This window comes from Quercus suber, unplaced genomic scaffold (assembly GCF_002906115.3).
Source record: "Quercus suber isolate HL8 unplaced genomic scaffold, Cork oak 2.0 scaffold_97, whole genome shotgun sequence".
NCBI lineage: Eukaryota > Viridiplantae > Streptophyta > Magnoliopsida > Fagales > Fagaceae > Quercus > Quercus suber.
The window spans coordinates 874,818-897,428 of NW_027069562.1; the positions used below are offsets into that span (position 1 = coordinate 874,818).

The 22,611-nt window shown below is 35.9% G+C and overlaps 1 pseudogene; it reads left to right on the top strand.

Annotated features, from left to right (window-relative positions):
- Window positions 1-19,520, top strand: part of LOC112005458 (cytochrome P450 704C1-like) — a 24,241-nt pseudogene extending 4,721 nt beyond the window's left edge.
- Window positions 19,521-22,611: the final 3,091 nt, after the last annotated feature.

The window sequence follows — 22,611 nt, forward strand, 5'->3', positions numbered from 1 at the left end:
TTACAAAACCCTATGGTGCAAATACACAGCAACTTCTTGATGGAAGATGAACTAGGTCAAGAACTTCGTCTGTTGATCACAATTTGCTTAAACAGAGATTGCTCAATGATAATGCAACTTGTGTCACCCAAAACGGCTCTTAAAATAATCCTTTTATATGTTTAGGGTTAGAAGAAAAGAAGACCCAAAAACATATTCACGGATCCCAAGAAAATCAGATTGGAAATCTGACTTTTTAAATCTCGACAGATAGCAGGTGTCGAGGTAGCTGTCGAGAGGTGTCGAGCTTTATAAATTTTGCACTTCAACTTGCTTTCTCTTGGACAGACTTGATGACTTCAACACTTGATCTTGAAACATTGTTTCTTGAAGTATTAAAAACACCTAGAACTACCCAATTACAAGCAAAATGCGTTTTGTCAAAGGATTAGCCAATTTACATAACTAAGTAACATATGTTCTTAAACAAGTTAAAACATATATGTCCTAACAAATGCATCATGGGTTTGTTGGACATGCAATTAATTTTTTCACTACTCTTAATTGGTTGCGTGTTCGAACGATCATTTACTAGTTAAATGTTCATTATGGTCATTTCTTAATGATTGTTCTTGTATGATCAAGCTATGCTATATGTTCTCATATCTCTTGTTTTATCTTGATCGAATTTTACTTGTTCTTTATACATGCCTTATATTCTACTTGTCTCGTGCTTAATGAAGTTATTTGTTATGTGCAAGTGTTTCAAGATACAAATGTATATGGTTCAAGTGCTTCATAGGTTTTAGATTTAGGTGTGAGTGAGTTTTGCCTCTGTTCTTAAACTCACGTTTAAATCTAGAGTTTGTTTAGGTGTTTTGTCATGGAATAGACAAAGGAGGAGATTGCAAAGTTGTGATTCCAACTAGCCTTAGTTGGCTTTAATTTCGTGCCAAATTTGGTTGTAATTCAGTCAATCATTTCCCTATATTTATGAGGGTTTAATTGTAAGGGATGAGTGTGAGAGATTGGTAAAGAATCAAGCATGCAATGAAGATCAGTGTAGTTTCACGACTAGTTTGCGAAAAGCTTGTGAGTAAAGGAACTTGCAAAAAGGCCACATGTGAAGCACATGACTAGAAACTGAAGAATCATGCTAGCTGTCATTTCGCGAGTACTTCGCAAGAAAGGCCATTTCACAAGGTACTCGCGAAACTCTCTGTTTGGCAAAAATAAAAAGGGCTTTCCTAATTTCTTTACACACACTATATATACCCTTATTACTCACGAAATTGTAAGGAGTCATTTTCAGAGAGAAAACCCTAGCAAAACAGTTAAGAGTTAGAGATTGTCATACCCACAATCAACTACACAAATTCTCTTAATTTTCCTCTACTCCTACCTCTCCATTTCCATATCCTTGAGAGGTTCTTAGCCCAAACACTTACCTCACACATTATGAGTGTTCAGAGAAGTTTTGGTGCCTTTGGGAAGCATTGGAAAAAGCCATTGAGTGGCGGATGCAATCAGACAAGATTACGAGATCCGAAAAGCTAGTGAAGACAAGATTCCGAGAAGTTTGTTGGTACTAGGAGCTTGGAGGGTTCAAGTACATTGGGTAGATTAGGCTTGAAGAATTTTTTTTTGATATTCATATACTCCAACTTATTCACTAGTAGATCGATTTTAGCTTGAAGGGCTACGGAGAGGTTTTCACCCAATAATTCGGTTTCTTCTTCGATAACACATCTTGGTGTTATCTTGTGTTTGTATCTCTCTTCCTTACTCTTTAAGTTTTACATTTATTGCTTATTGTAGTTGCTTATGGCTTAGAGTAGTGTTACCGGTTTATTGCATGTGCTTTACTCTTGTTCCGCACTTAGATAAGTTAAAGTAAAAACAATTAAACCGTAATTTAAAATTGCGGGTCTAAACAAGTATTAGTGTTTTCACACTAATTGAGCTTTCTTTTATGATTTTGCATGCAAGCACATTTTATTTTATTTTTTATTTATAAAATGCATGCAAGCACATGGTATATATATGCCTAACAGCGAAAAACTTGAACTGACTTTAGACTAAGATTATTTGCCCCAATACATTGATTACATCATTCTAGTTGGAACCTTAATTATGGTGTAAATTAATTGCCACCCCTTGGTTTTGCTTTATAGAATTCATAAATCCCACAAGGAAAAAAAAATTATTAACATGTTATAATTGTGAACCCGACCTTGCCATAATTGTCAAAGTTTGTCTTGAGTATATACTCAATATTTGCAGGATCCGAGGTGCAAATCTCGTTTCGAAATGGGCTGAGCAGCCTGTAGGTCTTGTACTTTGGCAGCTAGACAGGGGTGGCACCACCTTAAGGCCAGGGGACCACCTTGACCTTAATTTATATATATATATATATATAATAATAATAATATAAAACTTTTTATTTGTCTACCCTTCAAAAAAATTTTGGGAACACCTAAACATATAAAAGGATTATTTTAAGAGTCGTTTTGGGTGACACAAGTTGCATTATCATTGAGCAATCTCTGTTTAAGCAAATTGTGATCAACAGACGAAGTTCTTGACCTAGTTCATCTTCCATCAAGAAGTTGCTGTGTATTTGCACCATAGGGTTTTGTAACCAAGCATCTTCCTGCTATTCATCAGAAAGGATGATCTGAAGAACTTTGCAGCCAACCATTCTTCCTCAGTTGGTGTTCTGAAGTCGCGTACTTGGATCCGTGCATTGGTTAGTCACGTACTTGGGAGCCGTGCATCAAAGGTGGAGACTGTCACTATAGATCAAGTCTAATTAGGTATTGGGGTAAGGGTTCAACTGTAGGTTGGTAAGGTACTTGGGATTCCTTTACTTGTAACCACTTGATTTGATAATAATGGAGTTTCGGGAGTGGTGACCTGAAAATCACCCGGTGGGGTTTTTGCCATTAGGGTTTTTCCCATTCGTAAACAAATCACCGTATTATTTATTTTCCGTTGCATATTTAGTTGATTGGTGATTTGTTTGTGCTTCCATAAAATTGCATGATTAATTGATTAATTAATTACTTGGCTAAATTAATTAATTAGGGTTAATCACAAGGGGTCATTCAGTTTGTGACCTATCAGCATTAAAGAAACTAAGGCACAAAGCAATAGAAAAATAAAAGCATCAAGAAACAGCTATAAAAACCAAGGTACACATAGTACTAAAGATAAGCTGAGTTTTAATCTAAAGTATTGAAAACTTGAAAATAAAGCACTATAAATAAACCACCAAAAATGAACTAATGAACCAATGGTTTCTACTCCCCCTTAAGCTGTACTCCCCCTCAAGTTGTACTCCCCTTCAGGCTAATCTACTCCCCCTTTTTTACCGGAATCGCCAAAGGCCCTAGAATGTATCGGATTTTGAGTCTTAGTTCTACAAATCTTGGATTTAAGAAGATAGGGAGGTGATTTGCCCTTGGAGGTTCGTAAACTGGCTCCTAGAGTAGGCAATGTGCTCACTCAATAGACTATGCATTTGTTCTACCCTATCTAGTAGATAATCAAGGTAGTCTAAAGCTCTAGCTAGTGCCTAAGAAGATGACCGTGGAATGTCTTCCAGTCCATGTGTGAACTGATCAATCTCATCTTCGGTGTTGCCACCTTCAACTTCAGCTTCAGTTTCTTCCCTTTAAGCTTGTGCTTCACGGGCTTCTCTCTTTTGACCTAGGATTTGAGCTTTACTCTTGATCATAATGTAAGCATTGATTGGATCTTCCCTTGACAGCACAGGAAGTCCACTAGGAAGTTTCATCCTTGCCTTGAGTTTAATGACATGATGAGGCTGAGGAATGGAAGAGTTATCCTAGTCTTCCTCTTCCAAACGCAATTGATAAGAAGGTGGTAGATGTGACCACATATATCAATCTCCTTGTAAGTGAAGAGACCATGAAGAAAAATGGTCCTTAGCTATGACAATGTTGTCAAATTCTTCATCGAATAGAGATTGAAGATCATAATGTGCGCCAATGCTCTCATTTGAGGAGAGAAGTCTATTGTGTGCAAGGACTTCTTCTTGATCTGGCCTCCAAGGATTGGTACAAGAGACTCAATTTTATCCTTTTTCTTATCATAGTGCAGAGAGGAATCTGGAGTCATTGGATGTATCTCAAGAAGCTCTTGGATTGACTCCTTAGATATGGTGAACTCTTTTCCCTAGACCAAGCAGTTGAGATGATCATCTTCTACAAAAGCATTTGCAAAGAACTCCTTGATGATATAGTCATACACATCCCCAGATGGATTAAGCAATTTGGTCTATGTCCTCTCCCTGAACACCTCCAGAATGAATGTGTTCTTCAAGGATTCAAGGTCCACACCCTTTCCACAATGATTTAGACGGTATTAGCATCCTCATATTTGAATGAATCAAAGGAATGGCGAGGACACTTTGATGTTTTCTTGGCAACTGTCTTACGAGGAGACATCTACAATAATGAGCAAACACACAAACCATACACAGAATGGCAACAAACTTGATTGGATGCAAGTTAGTCCAATAATAAGCGAAAATAAAAGAAAAAAAATGCCCTAAAATAGAAACAAACAAGCATAACATAGACACAAGAACATGTTAGATGAGATAAAAGGCCTAAAAAGACTTAACTAGCATGAATGAATGCAAAACATGTCAAGTGATAGGGTGTGCGCATCAAGGGTGCATCAAGTGTGCATGTGCAATGCATGACCAAGCACTCATGGGCCAAAGTGTGTAAAACACAACCAAGGATCAAAACATGTTAAACATGTATAAATAAGGTAAACCCCAAAGTTTGGTACTCATCGGAATCCAAAAAATTGAAAAAAAAAATACCATAAAGGCATTTTATCAAACACCTAGTATGCACACACTACAAATATGTGATGAACAATGCATGAACATGTAAAAATCTTGCCTTAATATATATTATTTTGCCACAAGGGGCCAACATTTTCATCAACAAAACAAATGGGACACAGCCCAATCTAGAAAAATTCAAAGATTTTGACAAAAGTTAAGTTTTCTCAACCCTATTCAAAATCAGCCCAACCCTAGAAGTTTTAGGAATCTAACACTTAATCTAAGGATTTGAAAGATGAAAAGAGTTAAAACATAAGTTAGAGAAGTCTTAGGGATGAAATCCAAGAAGATTTGGTTGAGGTTTGAGAGAAAATGATATTTTTGGTTGAGAGAGACACGAGGGAGGCAAAAACAAAATTTTGAAAAACTGTCATAGTGAGCCTCTTTTAAAAACTGAAATTTCGCTCATTTCGCGAGTTAGTGACTCGCAAGTTACTTGTGAAAAGCCTCATTTGCACAGGGCAAATTTTGTGGGTAAGCATAAATCGCAAAGGACTTATGAGGGAGTCAAAAGATTCTATGTGGAGTTATGAGACTCTTTGTGTAAAATTGTGAAAGAATTGGCAATTCACTTCCTCATTTATGCAACTTGGGTATGGGAAACCTTACTTGCAAAGCACTTGCGAAAATGTTGACAAAGAAGTTTTTCAACAAAACTGATTTAGCTTTTTGGAAAAACTTTCAAAACACAAGTGACAAATAAAAACTCTTCCAAAACACAAATAAAATACTTATAAATCTTTTTGAATTTGATCATCAAGCAATTGAGCATACACAAATCACATTTGAACATGTACAATCACACAAATGAAATAAGTATTCATTGAACATTAGACTTGTGTGTTGTGTGTGAAACAAGTATGAACTAGTCCATTGTCTAGTATGAAATTTCAATGATCAATTCAATCAAGTCATACACAAATAGTATGAAGTCGAGTGACCTATCTCACTAGTAAAAATGAACATATATAACCCCTCACCAAAGTGTTTACAATGATTGAAAATTTTTCATTTGGCTTCCATTTTTCATACTTTTTTATCAATACAACTCAATTTTTGAGTAATTTTTTAGCAATGATGCCATGAAATTTTTTTATATTTTTTTGAGGAATAAGTCTTGGCTTTGGCATCGGCATCATACATTTGGAATACATTTTGCTCCACCTTTTCCTAGTCAAATTAGTTTTCGAAGTAAGGCTTTTTCAGCTCTTTCTCTTTTTAGAAATTGACATTTGAAGAGCTTTTTAACATAAAAGAATAAATGTGAGGAGATATATAGGATCAGATCTACGCATGTATCAAGATCAAACAAGACTATTGGCTAGAAATTCATGTCAAGCTTGAAGATCAATTTACAACAATTAAACATAGATTTCTAGATTTCGCTCACACTTAAAAATGTGCATACATAACAAGTTAAGCTCGTAAATGTATTACGTCATTAGTACGAAAGTACTAGGCCAAATTCAACATGTGATATGACACAACACAAGCAATCAAACTTTTTGAGATTTTATACTTTTTATGAATTTTTGAATTTTTACTCACTCAAAACAAAACAATAAAGTAAGATCAACAAAACAAAGCAAACAAAGCATAAAGCATTATAAGAAACATTATAATGACATGAGTGACCCTTTCTAAATGAATGCACCAATGATAGAAAAGTGAGGGCCACACTAGAGAAATGAGTCAAGGAATGATACCGACATTGATGGTCTTACAAAGAGACACCGAGGACCATTAAGGGGTTTAGTGAATATGTCAGCCTTTTGATTATTAGTGTTCATGAACTCTAGCCATACTACTTTCTCTTCCACCAAGTCACAAATGAAGTGATATCAAATTTCGATATGCTTTGATTTTGAGTGTTCAACAAGATTCTTGGATAGGTTAATAGCGCTTGTATTGTCACATAAAACGCACATGATATCTTGAGAAATCTCATAATCATGAAAAAGCTTCTTCATTCATAAGAGTTAAGCACAACAACTACTCGCAGCAATGTACTCCTCTTCAGCAGTTGATAATGACACTGAGTTTTGTTTCTTGCTCATCCATGACACCAAATTGTTTCTGAGATAGAAACATCCTCCCAATGTGCTTTTTCTGTCATCTACACACTCGATCTAATCAGCATCCGAGTACCCGGCTAGGCAATCATTTGAATCTCTTGAGTACCAAATCCCATAGTCGAATGTTCCATTGACATAACGAATGATCCTTTTAATTGCCGTCATATAGGACTCCTTTGGTCTTGCTTGAAAATGAGCACATACTTCAACATTGAAGGCTATGTTCAGCCTACTTGCGGTGAGATATAAGAGGTTGCCAATAATGCTCCTGTAAAGGGTTGGATCAACTTCCACACCGGCTGGATCGGAGCTAAGTTTGATGGACGAACTCATTGGAGTGGATGCAATTTCTTTGAGTCTAAACCAAATCTCTTAACTAGATTTTTGGTATACTTCTCTTGAGATATGAAAATCCCATCTCACCATGCTCATTCCAAATTCTTTCTTCATTTCTTATGAAAATTCTTGAGCAAGTGCATCGATTGATGAACCAAACACAATGTCATCAACATAAACTTAAGCTACAAAAAGAGATTTCTCATCTCATTTAACAAAGAGAGTCTGGTTGGCTTGACCTCTTTTGAAGCCACGATCCAAAAGATATGACATTAAACAATCATACCATGCCCATAGTGCTTGTTTCAACTTGTATAGAGCTTTCTTCAATCAGAGAACATGGTCCGAAAAATGAGGATCTTGAAACCCTTTTGGTTGCTTAACAAATACTTCTTCTTGGAGAAGCCCATTCAAAAATGCGCTCTTCACATCCATTTGGAAAAGCTTGAAATTCATGATACATTCTATGGATAGAAGAATCCGAATGGACTCAAGTCTTGCTACTAGAGCAAATGACTCATCAAAGTCTACACCTTCAACTTGAGTATATCCTTGAGCCACTAATCTTGATTTGTTTCATACAACCTCACCATCCTCATCGGTCTTGTTCTTGAAAATCCACTTTGTGCCAATCACATAAGTGTCTTATGGTCTTGGAACCATTTCCCACACATCGTTTCTAATAAATTGATGAAGGTCTTGGTGCATGGAGTTTACCCAATTTTAATCTTTCAAAGCTTCTTCCACATTTTTTGGTTCAAATTGAGCAAGGTAACAACGATAAGTCACATGATTTACACTATAGCTAGGCCCTCTTCTTAAACGAAGGCCCTCATCCAAATCTCCAATTATATTACTTTTGGGATGATTTAAACTCACTCTTGACGATGGTTTCTTTGATATAGAAAGTTCATCATCACAAGATATTGGAGGTTGCACTTCTGATGGAGTGAGTGGACTTGATGGCACTTGGGATGACCTAGTTTCCTTTCTTGATGTGATAGGTGTAGTTTCCTTTTCTAGTGATTGTTTCTCAACATCATCATTTTGAGAGGTGAACGGTTTTGGACCCCTTAAAACAAAGATTAACCTAGTTAATTAGCCAAGTGATTAACTTAGTCAATTTAAGCAATTCTAGGTTATTACAAACATACAATCATATCAAAAATATAAAGCAGGGAAAATATAAAAGACACAATGATATGATCACCCAGGAAACCACACGGTAAAAACCTGGGGAGGATTTGACCTAGCTATCCTCAAGGTAAACCTGAATCCACTATGAAAGAATCAAAGTTCACACAAAAGGACTTACAAGTTCCCCGCTTGACTTCCTAATGCTACCCACCAGTAGAACTTACTGACATGACCACGTGCACGCTCCGAATCTATGGACTTCTTCTTTCTTGGATTCTCCAATCAGCTACAAGCACCCACGCTTAATATTCTTTAAACTTCAATGGTAGCAACCGAGTTGATCATCAAGATGTTGAAGTAATCTCTACCTTGAAAACCCTAAGTTTTGTATAAAGGAAAGCTCATCTAGATCTCACAAGAGATTTACACAAAACAGCAAAGTATGAGCAACAATACAACTGAAGCAACTCTAAAAACGTGGCTAGGGTTTTTCTTTATATACCTAGGGTAAAGAATGTTTTTCTGTAGAATTTTCCAGCTCAGCCTTAACTCATTAAACGTTTTGGGTTTTTCTTTATATACCTAGGGTAAAAACATAAAACCCAAAACGTTTAATGAGTTAGGGCTGTGCTGGAAAATTCTACAGAAAAAACATTATGCCCGAGATTCGATCAATTGAGCCTTTCCTTCGATCGATCGAGCCAGGCCGAAATGCACAAATGCATCTGCAGCCTCTCGATTCCAACTTTACAAGAAAGACCCAACTTTGAGCAAGCCTAAACAAGACTAAACAACCTGTTTTGATCATAGTTTGCCAACAATACAAATTAGAGTTCTAAATACATAAAATCCTAAATCTTTAGAACCTAACAAACTCTCCCTTTGGCAATCCGTGACAAAACACAAACACTAAGCTCAAAGTTTACAATTAAAAAACCCTTTACAAACATAATGCTCATAAAACCAAAATTCAATCTTAACTACTATCCATCAATTGCAAGTGTAGACAGCAGCTCAATTGAATTAACTTGTATATTCCTAAAATACTTAACAAACGCATAAACGCATGTGTGACAGAAAATAGTATACAAACAGGTATAACATTCTTGTATGATTCACATAACACATAATAAAGACATATATCAAATGAATAACTCATAGAATATAAATCAATAAACAGTGAATCCAAAGAAACAATAATCAAAAAGAAAACATGTATATTAATCAATGTTACTCCCCCTAACATGAATATCCCCAAAAAAATGATATACAAGGTGAAGCGCCTAAATACAATCTAACAGCTCCACTAGCTCCTCAAGAAAAAAAAAAAAAAAAAACTCTCCCTAACTACAAAACTCCTCTACAAACTCTACTCCCCCTTTTTGTGACGGAATGCCAAAGGGCAATCACAATCTATCATCAAAAGGAGGTGGTGAGGGTGAACGATGATGTGCTAGATCAGCTTGCAACGCACGGATCTCGTCAAAAAGGTCCACCAAAAGCTGACCATGAGCCGCCTGAACGGTCATGACAGTCTCCAAAGTACGACGAATATCAAAGTCATTCGATGGAGGTGGAGGAATAGCAGCAGCAGTAGCAGCATCAGGATCAGGAACATCCTCACTAGTAGGACCTGTAGAAGAAGATGAAGGAGGTGCAGACCCAGAAGGTGTAGACCTAGGGTGTTTAGAGCCAACTCGAAGGTGAGCAGCCCTCTGTCATGCACAGGCCAAGGTGTAGACCTAAGGTGCGGACCAGGTGTAGACCTAGGGTGCAAACCAATGACATGCACAGGCTCCGAGGAAGGGAAATCACTAAGATCAAGATAAAGAAGAATCCTATGGATAAAAATAGGATGAACAAGGGCATGAGAAAAAGATGAACTCCTATACACTTCATTCAAAGAACGAAAGAACAAATGGGGAAAACTAATAGGAGCATCAGTAACTAGAGCATACAAAAATACACACCTCTCGAGAGGAATGGTGTGCAGATGAGAAATGGGCCAAAAACAATGACACGCTATCCTAAAGAAAAGTAGTATAGCTCAGAAAGCTCAGCAGTGGTGATCCTAGGATCAGAATCGCACTGGATAGATGACCCAGTGATGTAAGACATGACATCACTCAAAACTGGAGACTCATCATAAGGGTAGACAGGGTGCTAGACCAAGGGTACCCCTAGAGCATCAGCCACTACTGTAGGAGTAATGGTGTACTCTACGCCTCGTATCCAACTCTTTACTAAAGTATTGGAATCATAGACGTGGATCGAGATGTTCAAGTAGAACTCTCGAATCAAGGTAGCAGGTGGAGGAGGATCAGAAATATCCACCAAGGGTAACCAGCCCCTACGCTCTAAGTTTGCCCTAATGGCAGGATCTAACTCATCTAGAATGACAGACCGCTCAGACCATATCTTACGCCTAAGGTTCAGCTTCTTAAAGATTTCCTGGTTTTTCTCACTAAGAAATTTCTCTTGGTCAAAAGATGGAAGGGAAGGAGTAGGTGCAGGGACAGACTTACGAGCCCTAGTTTTCCTAGGCATGATGCTAAGGAAATGACAGAGACACAAGAGAACACCAAAAGAGAAACAATAAAAACCAAGGGCGGGCTGCAAGTTAGCACTAAAAAATATAGAGCAAAAACACTATATGATGCATAAATAGTTAAAATATCATGATGCATGTACTAATGCAGTAAACAAAGTTCAATTTTAAGTTCAATTGCACAAAATTGGCTCGAGTATAGAGTTTCTAACCAAAAACCCCAAAAATTTGAAAACCACTTGAAAATTTTTGAAGCACATTGATGAATTAAGCATTACAAAACACAATACAGAGATTATAATGTCTTATTACATCCAATCAACAAGCCAATTTCATCAATTTCATCCTAATTGAACAAAATCCCCAATTCGGAACAAATAAAAACCCTAGAAATTTCAATTTCTCACAAAACCCAAAATTGATCAAATTAAACTATCAAGATCATGTTTATAGCTTGTCCCCATAAAAACCCATTGATCAAGTTCACAAAATTGGGCTTGAAACATCAAAAATCCCAAAAAAAGAGAGGTCCGAAAATATGAGGAAAAATGCAAGAAAAATGCATGAAAAATGCAAATAAACTCTAAAAATGAAGGGCAAAAGAGACTTACCGGCTTGAGGAAAGAGAAATCTTGCTAAAATTTTGAAGGAAAACGACAAAAAATCACTGTAGATCCTTGCCTAGTTGGAGAGAGAAAAGAAAGTTTGAAAAAACTTTTGAAAAAGTAAGTTGAATTAGTCAAAGAGTACTGTTTAAAAAAACCTGATTCACGACTTTCGATTGATCAAAAATTACTTTTGATCGATCGAATCACTCCGAAATTTTTAAAAGGAATTTTAAATATTTTCGATCAATCGAAAATCAGAATGGATCGATCGAAACAAGCAACGGATCTCAGTATTTTGAGAAAAATTACAGTTTTGAAAAACTCAAACCAAATTTTTTGTTTTTTGTTTTAAAAAAAACTTCTCAAAGTATTAAAATCAATGAACCACAATGCATGAGTATGAGATGAAACGGAATGCTTTTTCAAAAACCCAAATTTGTAATCTCAGTTTCTCCAAGGAAAGTTTCAGCTAGTTCTTCCTTTAAATTCACAAGCAAAAAAAATGTTTTGCATCATACTCAAGGTATTTTCAAACTTGGTTGGTCAGACCAAAAACACACACAATAACATGTACAGTGTTTAGCAAAGAGTAACTTGTGTAGTGTGTGCAAACTAACAAAAACTTGAGATACATGTGAGGTGATATGTGAATAGAAATCAATCACAAAGTCTACAAAATTCATCACACAGAATTTAAAAGAGACTATCGCCTAAAGAATTACATCATATAACTCCCACATCTCCTAGAACATAAGCTTGCAATCATGTAAGTTTCTTGAATTTTTGCCTCATAGTTATGTGAAATAGCATCAAACCTAATAGTACACACCAATTTTAATTATGTGAGATGGCATCAAGCCTAATAGTACACACCAATTTTAAGCATTAAGCAATTAAGCCGAGGCATCACCTTATGTTCTTTTTGTGCATGTGTAACAAGTACACAAAATCTTATGATATGCACTAAGGTGTTCATGATTGGCTAGTGAACAGTGGTGAGATGGTTATTTATGCCTTTCTCAAAAGGATTAAGTCCGATAATCAAATAACATGTGACTTCAAGATTAAGACAAAAAGATCAAAAATCATAAACATCTTTCCCACACAACATGCACTACAAAGCTTTAACTAGTCAAGTGCAATAAATAAGCTTATCAATGCTAAACAAGGTACATAAGACATGTTATGTGTAAATAAATTGACCAACCTTGTTTTCAAAAACCAAGAAAGCTTGGGGGGGGGGGGGGAAAAAAATAATTTTCTCTAAACAAATAAATTCTAGAATGAAATGCATGAAAGTAATGCAATGCAAATCCTAGAACAAAAAAAACACAAAAAACACAGAAAACCAAAGAATAATGGTCACAAAGGAATGAGCAATGAAGCACAAGGACCATGTCAAAAAGACTCAATTAGATCGAGTCTTTTGCATCCAAAACCTTTTAGATGCACCACGAGCATTTGAGTTCTTATTCACATTCAAGTGATTTTCAACTCCAGAATTAGAATAAAGGTTCAATGCCTTTACCAATTCACCAATGAGTGCCATAGGATCTTGTGCTTGAGGCACATGCACCTTTGGTTTGTTTGCTCTCTTAGCAGCTTGAAGCTTGTAACATTTAGGACGAATGTGTCTAGACTTTCCACAATAGTGACAAACCCAAGCAGGTTTACCATGTATCTTGTCCTTAGAAATGGTAGAATCCTTAGGTTTAGACTCTCCTAGATCAACCCTATTCTTCCTAGATGGTGAAACTTCTATGGATTTAACTACCTCACTCACAGGGGGGTTAACAGTTTCACTCACAACCTCACTCGCAAAAGGTTCAGAAGAAGATTAAGGAACAAAGTTTGTGGAATGTGGTGCAGAATCAAAGATGCTTTCAACATATCCTAAACCAGATTTATCAGAAGGATACTTTTGAACATTCAACATTTGATCAAATTTAGAACTAATAGATCTAGCAACAGATAAATCATGTTTCAAAGTTTTAACTTTATCAAGCAAGAGCATGTTCTCAGATTTAACATTGTTCAAAAGATCATTAGCATCAAACAAATTAACAAGCAAATTCTTCTTTTCAAGCTCAAGAGATTCAATTTTCTTCGGGTCAAGTTCAACATTCATAGCATCTTTTGCAGCAATTTTGCAAAGTTTATTGTAGGCCTCTTGAAGATCTGCATCCTCAGAGAGTTCCCCATCGGAAGGGTTCTTTTCAACAGATATACTTTCATTTACTACAGCAGTAGTAGTGAAAGCAATGAAGTTTTTATCCTCGTCACATCCAGACTCATCATCAGAAACCTTATTATCACTAAGGGTTACAGCCATAGCTTTACCCTTAGATCTCAAGAATGTAGGACATTCAAATTTCACATGACCATACCCTTGACAGCCAAAACACTGAGCACCCAAAGGATTGTTTGAAGATTGACCAACTTTTTCTCTAGGTTTTTCAAAATTATTAACCTTAATGGGATCATTGTTCCTAAAGTTTCTAGGTTCAACAGTGTTTGTACCTCTTGCCTTTCTATTGTTATTCCTAAGAAAGTTTCTAAAGTTCTTGGCAAGGTATGCAATCCTATAGCAGAGAGTTCATCATCAAATCCACCAACATCAACATCATCAACTGACTTAAGAGCCATTGATTTGGATTTGTTCACTTTGGGTAGGTCAGACTCATAGGACTGAAGAGATCCTACAAGCTCATCAACGGGGATGGTGTCCACATCCTTGCTCTCAGTAATGGCAATCACTTTGGGTCTAAAGTCTTCAGTTAAAAATCTAAGTATCTTCCTAACAATTTTAGGTTGATCATAGATTTTACCTAAATTAAAATCAGAATTAACAATATCATTTAATTTAGCATAGAATTCATCAAAAGATTCATCATCGGACATTCTAATGCTTTCAAATCTAGAAGTCAATTGCTGTGGTTTATTAATCTTAACTGCATTTGTGCCTTCATGCACAGTTTGGAGGATTTTCCAAGCAGTGTGAGCAACCTCAACATTAGAGATTCTCTTAAATTCCTCCATAGAAACAGCATTAAAGATAGCATTTATAGCTTTGCTATTGAAGCCTGCTGCTTCTTTTTCAGAAGTTTGCCACCCACTCACAGGAGTAGTGGGCTTCTGCCATCCGTATTCAACGGAATTCCAAACCCTCTCATCAATAGATTTCAGGAATGCTTTCATCCTTACTTTCCAATAAGCATAGTTGTTCCCATCAAAGTGAAGAGGAACAACAAGAGAGTGTCCATGCTCTATAACAACAGGGGTCAAATATCAGCTCAGAGATCAAAAAATCTCTAACAAGAGAGCTACCCGCTCTGATACCACTTGAATGGTTTTAGACCCCTTAAAATAACAAGATTAACCTAGTTAATTAGCCAAGTGATTAACTTAGTCAATTTAAGAAATTCTAGGTTATCACAAACATACAATCATATCAAAAGTATAAAGCAGCGGAAATATAAAAGACACAATGATATGATCACCCAGGAAACCACACGGTAAAAACCTGGAGAGGATTTAACCTAGCTATCCTCAAGGTAAACCTGAATCCACTATGAAAGAATCGAAGTTCATACAAAAGGACTTACAAGCTCCCTACTTGACTTTCTAATGCTACCCACCAGTAGAACTTACTGACACGACCACGTGCAAGCTCTGAATCCACGGATTCCTTCTTTCTTGGATTCTCCAATCAGCTACAAGCACCCATGCTTGACATTCTTTAAACTTCAATGGTAGCAATCGAGTTAATCATCAAGATGTTGAAGTAATCTCTACCTTGAAAACCCTAAACTTTGTGTAAAGGAAAGCTCATCTAGATCTCACAAGAGATTTACACAAAACAGCAAAGTATGAGCAACAATACAACTGTAGCAACTCTAAAAATGTGGTGAGGTTTTTCTTTATATACCTAGGGTAAAAACAGAAAACCCAAAATGTTTAATGAGTTAGGGCTGAGTTGGAAAATTCTGCAGAAAAACATTCTGCTCGAGATTCGATCGATCGAGCCAGGTCGAAATGCACAAATGCACCTGCAGCCTCTCGATTCCAACTTTACATGAAAGACCCAACTTTGAGCAAGCCTAAACAAGACTAAACAACCTGTTTTGATCATGGTTTGCCAATAATACAAATTAGAGTTCTAAATACATAAAATCCTAAATTTTTAGAACCTAACAAGAGGAATTCTAGTCATCATCATTTTTCTTGAGGCTTGACGCATCTCCACTTTCATAGACACTCTTTTTTGGAATAGCATCATCTGTGACCACATTTATTGACTCTATGACCCTCTTGGTTCGTTTGTTATAGACTTTATACGCTCGGCTATCCATGGAGTACCCAAGAAAAATTCATTCATCGCTCTTGGCATCAAACTTCTCAAGATTTTCGCTATCATTGAGAATGAAATATTTGCTACCAAATACCCAAAAATATTTCACCTTAGGCTTTTTTTTTTTTATTACATATCTCATACGATGTTTTCTTAGTACCTGCTCGAAAGAAGATTCTATTCCCAATATGGCATGATGTGTTCACGGCTTCACCCTAAAACTTTTGAGGGATATCCTTGTTGAGAAGCATTACTCTTGCCATTTCTTGTATGATGTGATTCTTCCTTTCGACAACTCAATTTTGTTGAGGAGTTTTTAGAGCCAAGAATTCCTTCCTTATTCCATGTTCATTGCAAAATGCTTCAAACTTTGCATTCTCGAATTCCTTCCCATGATCACTTCTTATTTTGATGATAGGAAACCCCTTTTCATTTTGAAGCCTCTTGCAAAATTTCTCCATCTTCTCACATGCTTCTGATTTCTCTCTAAGGAATTTCATCCAAGAGTATCTTAAGAAATCATCAAACACAACCATGATGTACCTTTTGCCACCCAAGCTTTCCGTCCTCGTGGGGCCTATTAGATCAACATGAAGTAACTCCAAAGGTCGAGATGTAGCAATGACATTCACCTTAGGATGACTTGACTTGGTTTGTTTTCCCAATTGACATGGTCCACAAACGTTCTTCTCAACTTTTTCGAACTTTGGTAAGCCAACCACCACTTTATGCTTCGAGACTTTTGCCACTTGCTTGTAGTTAGCTTGCCTAAATTGTTGATGTCATAGCTCTAACAAGTTGACTCGAGCACTTCAACATGACACATTTGGTTTGAGAACCACACCATAACAATTGTCGGTAGTTCTAAGTCCCTTCAACACTTGAACACCATCTTCACTAAGAATGACACACCATTTCTTTGAGAATTGAGCAAAAAATCTTCATCACAAATTTGAGCGATGTTCAACAAGTTAGCTTTAAGCCCCTTGATGTACAAGACATCGATCAATAATGGTACTCTCAGAATATCAATCGTTCCTTTTCCAAGAACTTGAGAATGACTGCCATCTCCAAACGTGGCATATCCATCTTCCTTTTCTTTAAGACTTTTGAAGAGAGATTTATCACTGGTCATATGCCTGGACCATCCACTGTCAAGATACCACAAACAAGAGTTAAACACTTTTAATTCAGTATGAACAAAAAGGAAAGCATGAGATAAGCATTCTTGTTTTTCAAAACAAGATTCATCTTCCTTTTTATTGTGATCGGATGAGTGAAATTTTCTTTTCAAACTATCAAGCTTATCATACAAGTGTCTATTCATTCTCTTATATTTTTCAATCAAGGAATTTGACTCACACAAACTATTATAAAGCATGTGATTCCTATGCTCTAAACATTTTAGCATGTGTATGAAAATTCTAGCATGTTTCTTTGATTTTAATAACTCCATGAGTTCATTACTAGGACAATCTCTAAAAATGCTCATAGAGTCATTATCACAAACACATGAATCACAATTCATGTTAGCTTTTTCCATTGCCATATCCATAGCAAGGAGGGCTCTAGGATCATATAAGGATAATGAAATCCACAAAGTGTACCTACTCTGATACCAATTAAATGCTTAATTAGTATGAAAACACTAATGCTTGTTTAAACCCTCAATTTTAAATTACGGCTTAATTACTTTTACTCTAACTTATCTTAGTGCGGAACAAAAGTAAAGCACATGCAATAAACCAATAACACTACTCTAAGCCATAAGCAACTACAACAAGCAATAAATGTAAAGCTTAAAGAGTAGAGAAGAGAGATGCAAACACAAGATAACATTGAGACGTGTTATCGAAGAGGAAACCAAAGTATTAGGCGAAAAACCTCTCCGTTGCTCTCCAAGCCAAAATCGATTCACTAGTGAATAAGTTGGAGTACACGAATATCAAAAAGACCCTCCTTAATCTATCCAATGTACTTAAGCCCTCCAAGTTCTTGCTACCAACAGACTTCTCGAAGTCTTGTCTTCACTAGCTTTTTGGATCTCGCAATTTCACCCGATTGCATCTACCACTCAATGGCTTCTTCCAATACTTCCCAAAGGCACCAAAACTTCTCTCAACACTTAGAATAGGTGAGGTAAGTATTTGGGCTAAAAACCTCTCAAGGATATAAAGATGGAGAGGTATGAGCAAATGAAAATCAAAAGAATTTGTTTAGATGATGGTGGATATGACAATCTCTAACTCTCAAGTGTTTTGCTAGGGTTTTCTCTCTAAAAATGACTCTTTACAATGTTGTGGGTAATGAGAGTATATATAGTGTGTGTAAAGAAATTAGGAAAGCACTTTTTATTTTTGCCAAATAGAGAGTTTCGCGGGTACCTCGCGAGATGGTCTTTCTCGCGTAGTACTCGCAAAATGACAGTCTGGCATGATTCTTCAGTTTCTAGTCATAGTCATGTGCTTCACACATGGCCTTTTCGCGGGTTCCTTTACTCTTAAACTTCTTGCGAGCAAGTCGTGAAACTGCACTGATCTTCATTGTATGTTTGATTCTTCACCAATCTCTCACGCTCATCCTTTACAATTAAACCCACATAAATACAAGGAAATGATTGACTAAATTACAACCAAATTTGGCATGGAATTAAAGCCAACAAAGGCTAGTTGGAAATCACAACTTTACAATCTTGACCTTCATAGCCTTCTCACTATTCCTTCTTTTCCTAAGCATCCTTATTCTTGTACTCAAAGTTTTCACTGAAAAATCAATCAAGAACCTAAACTACCTACCCGTACATGGCACGGTCTTCTACCAACTCTTTTACTTCAGCAAAATATATAACCACCATACCAAAACTGCAAAGAAACATCGAACCTTTCGACTCCTTAGTCTGGATTAAAGCGAGACATTCACAGCAAACACATGAAACATCGAGCATATCTTAAAAACCAAATTCAATAAGTATTGTAGAGGTCGTAAGTATAAGAAGAATGTTGTTGTTGATCTTCTTGGTCAAGGGATATTTAACGTGGAAGGGGACGAGTGGCGGCAGCTGAGGAAAATTGCGAGCTTGGAGTTCTCTACTAGAGTGCTTAGAAATTATAGATTTGCTATGTTTAGAGGAAACGCTACTAAGCTAGTTAGAATTGTTCACAACTTATCGGATGATGGTTTGGCTTTTGATATGCAAGTAAGTACCTTAAAAGATTTAAGGAACATTCCGAACATACAAAATAGCCTTTCAAGTGGAACACAAAAATTGATATTTTTGCTTTCGATTTTATAGGAAATACTAATGCAATGCACTTTGGATTCAATTTTCAAAGTTGGGTTTGGGGTAGAATTGAATTGCTTGGAGGGGTTAAGCAAGGAGGGAACTGCATTCATGAAGGCATTTGATGATTCAAATGCCTTGGTCTTTTGTCACTATGTTGATCCATTCTAGAAGCTGAAGAGGTTTCTTAACATTGGCTCTGAAGCTGCCCTTAAGAAGAAAATCAAAATCGTTGATGATTTTGTGCATGGAGTAATTAGCATTGTTATTAATACCGTTCTGTTTTGGGGAACGGCCGGAAAATTTCGTACCAATCCTTAAATCAGTACAAATCACCCTCTTGTTCCACCTCGAACCAAATTTCGGTTCGTTCTGGCCCGTTCTCACCATTTCGGCTTGTTTCGGTGAAATTCGGCCGGTAAACATATTTCAACCGGTGCTGAATCTACTAATAAATGCAGAAAAATTTTACATTTTCAAGTTTTAATAGCTATTACCTAAATAGAGCCACCCATCACAGTTCATCTCACTTCGTCAGTAGCATTAGCAACTTGGCCTTCTTCAGTTCTTCTTTTCTTCTGCAATTTGTCCTCTTTGTTTTCTTCTTTTCTTTGTACATTTTCTTAGTTGTCCGCCCATTTGTTTACTTAGTTACCCTCCACTTTTTTCATTGAGCTTTGTATTTTGGCATTTCTATTCCAATTTTTTTAGTTTTGTGAGCCACTCCACGTGAGTACCATTATAATAATACAATTTAAAAGGAGAGTTAATAGGTTGTAGGCTTTGTGTCTTTTCCATCCTCTGTGAATTTTTTTTTTTTTTTGGGGTCTTGTAAATATTATTGTTATTATATTTTAAAAAACTTGTTAGTTATTATAATAATTATTATTAATATTAAATATGGGCTTATAACTTTAAGATTCATAGTAATTTTTATAGGTTTGACCAAAAATATATATCAAAATGGTAAATATATATATTATGATCGTACTTTCGAAATAGTACTCCGGTATTTACCGGTATTGACCGGTATCGAAATATTTCATTTCAATAAACAAACCAAAACAGGATCCAAAACAGTATTCATAACATTGGTAATTAGTACCAAGAGGAAACTACAAGAAATGCAACAATATTGTGAAGTTTTAAATTTGTGACAATAATGGCTAATTGGGGAAATCCTGGGATGTATTCGACTATTTGTAATTTCCTATGCTATCTATCTTGAAAATGACTTTGGTACAACTGGATGTGCCAGTTGCTTTGATAGTCCGGATTTTTGATTACTTGGATCTTGATGATTTCCAGAATGACAAAGAGGATATACAAGGGACATAATTCTGATGGAAAGCAAAATGAATCCAGAGAAAATGAATGATCAATATCTAAGGGACATAATTCTGAAAAAGATGGTTAATACTTAGTATCTTAAGCATTTTCCTATGTTTATTAATATGTAATTACCAATTAGGGATTCTTTAATAAGATCTAATTTACTTTTTTATTATATTCACCTTTCCTTTTCTTTTTTCCCCTACTTGGTCATCAACTCTAAAGATGCTTTTCATGATAATAATACTTTTCTTTTTGCTGAGCCATGATGATAATACTTTTGATAGATTGTAATGTGATCCCTTTGGTGTACTTCATGGATGGGAGGTGTACAAAAATGGATGACATTCTTCCCGACCGGCATAGAGTGAAGAAGGGGGATGGGGTATACTACATGGCTTATGCCATGGGCAGGATGCCTTATAATTGGGGAGAAGATGCAGAGGAATTTCGTCCAGAAAGATGGCTCAATAATGGAACCTTTCAACCTGAATTACCATTCAAATTCGTAGCATATCACGTTTATATCATCATTTAGTTGAGTGCTTACCACTTGTAAACGTGGCATCATTTCTAATATTTTTACTTGTGCTTATATATGCAGGCTGGACCACAAATTTGTATAGGTAAAGACTTTGCTTACATGCAGATAAATAAGTCTCAATTGCTCTTCTCTGCTTCTTCCGGTTTAAACTAGCTGATGATACGAAAAATGTAACTTACCAGACAATGTTCACACTTTAAATTGATGGAGGCCTCCATCTTTGTGGAACTTCTAGGACACTGTCATAAACTCTAATAGGTGAAACAAAATTACAAGCACTTGCACTTATATAAATAAGTCTGTGCTGTTCCTGAAATGTGTAACATGGCGCTTGGATTGATTTAGAGGTGATTGGTACTGGAAAAGTTTGGCTTTTCAGTGCTTTCTTGCTGTTGTTGAGAGATGCTAGTCTGGTGTTATTGTGAACAGTTATTTGCTGCAGGTTTTAATTGTTGCCCTGCTGATGCAAGATATTTTCTTTGGTTTGAAAAAAGCTACGTGTTGATCCAAATAAAAAAAAATGTTAATAATTGAAATTTGTAAAGAATACATTTCTACTGATTTAAAAACCATCAATTTCTATCATTTGACCTTTTTTCTCCTGCACATTTTTATAGTAATTTGGGATGACTGGCATGATGGGGTTTAAGTTTTAACTACATCATTTTCTTCAAAACTTGACTCTGTATTGTTGACCATCTTTTCTCAATGTTGAATGTTAAATTGATCAATATAATTCCTCGTGTATGAACTTTTCAATTAGTAAGCCTGCCAGTTTGGCTTGTGTATAACAATATCACATCATAATTAAAGGCAAAAAAGAAAAAGAAAAAAAGAGAGAGAGTCAATTGTAAGCTTTTATTTTATTTTTTATTTTTTTCATCCTTGGTTACGACTTACGACCAAATTCTATCTTGACGTCATTGAATTATATAAAATTATGTTGATTCCCACCAACATAAGGCATTTCAGACAAGCTTATACAAAATGAATTTAACTTTTCTCTCCCCAGAAATATCAAATATCCATTTGACCAACTTTTCTCTCCTCAAGAATATCCATGTAGTGAAAGAAATCATCTAAATCAAGTAATCATCAATAAAATCTTCCTCATAATAATTATCATCAAAAGTTGCAATTCTTTCAAAAAAATTATAATCCTTATGAATAGTATTAGTACAAAATAAAATGTGCTTACCATTGGTTGCAGGGGCGGAATTAGGTGGGACCCAAGGGGTACCGGGGCCCCTACTCTTAAGAAAAAAAAAAATATATATATATATATATATTTCAATTTTATATTTGGGCTCCTCTTTCAAAACTTTTGAGAACTTCCACTCTAATTTTACATTGATTTCAATGTAATAGCATTTGTATTAATTGCCAAATTTGTCAAATCAATCTTAAAATGCACTCAAGTATCATTGTGCAAAAATATATTTGTGTGCAAAAATATATTTGTGGTATAATAACTATGTAAATTTACACAATTACTATAACACAAATTTATTTTGCAAATTTACACAATTACTATAG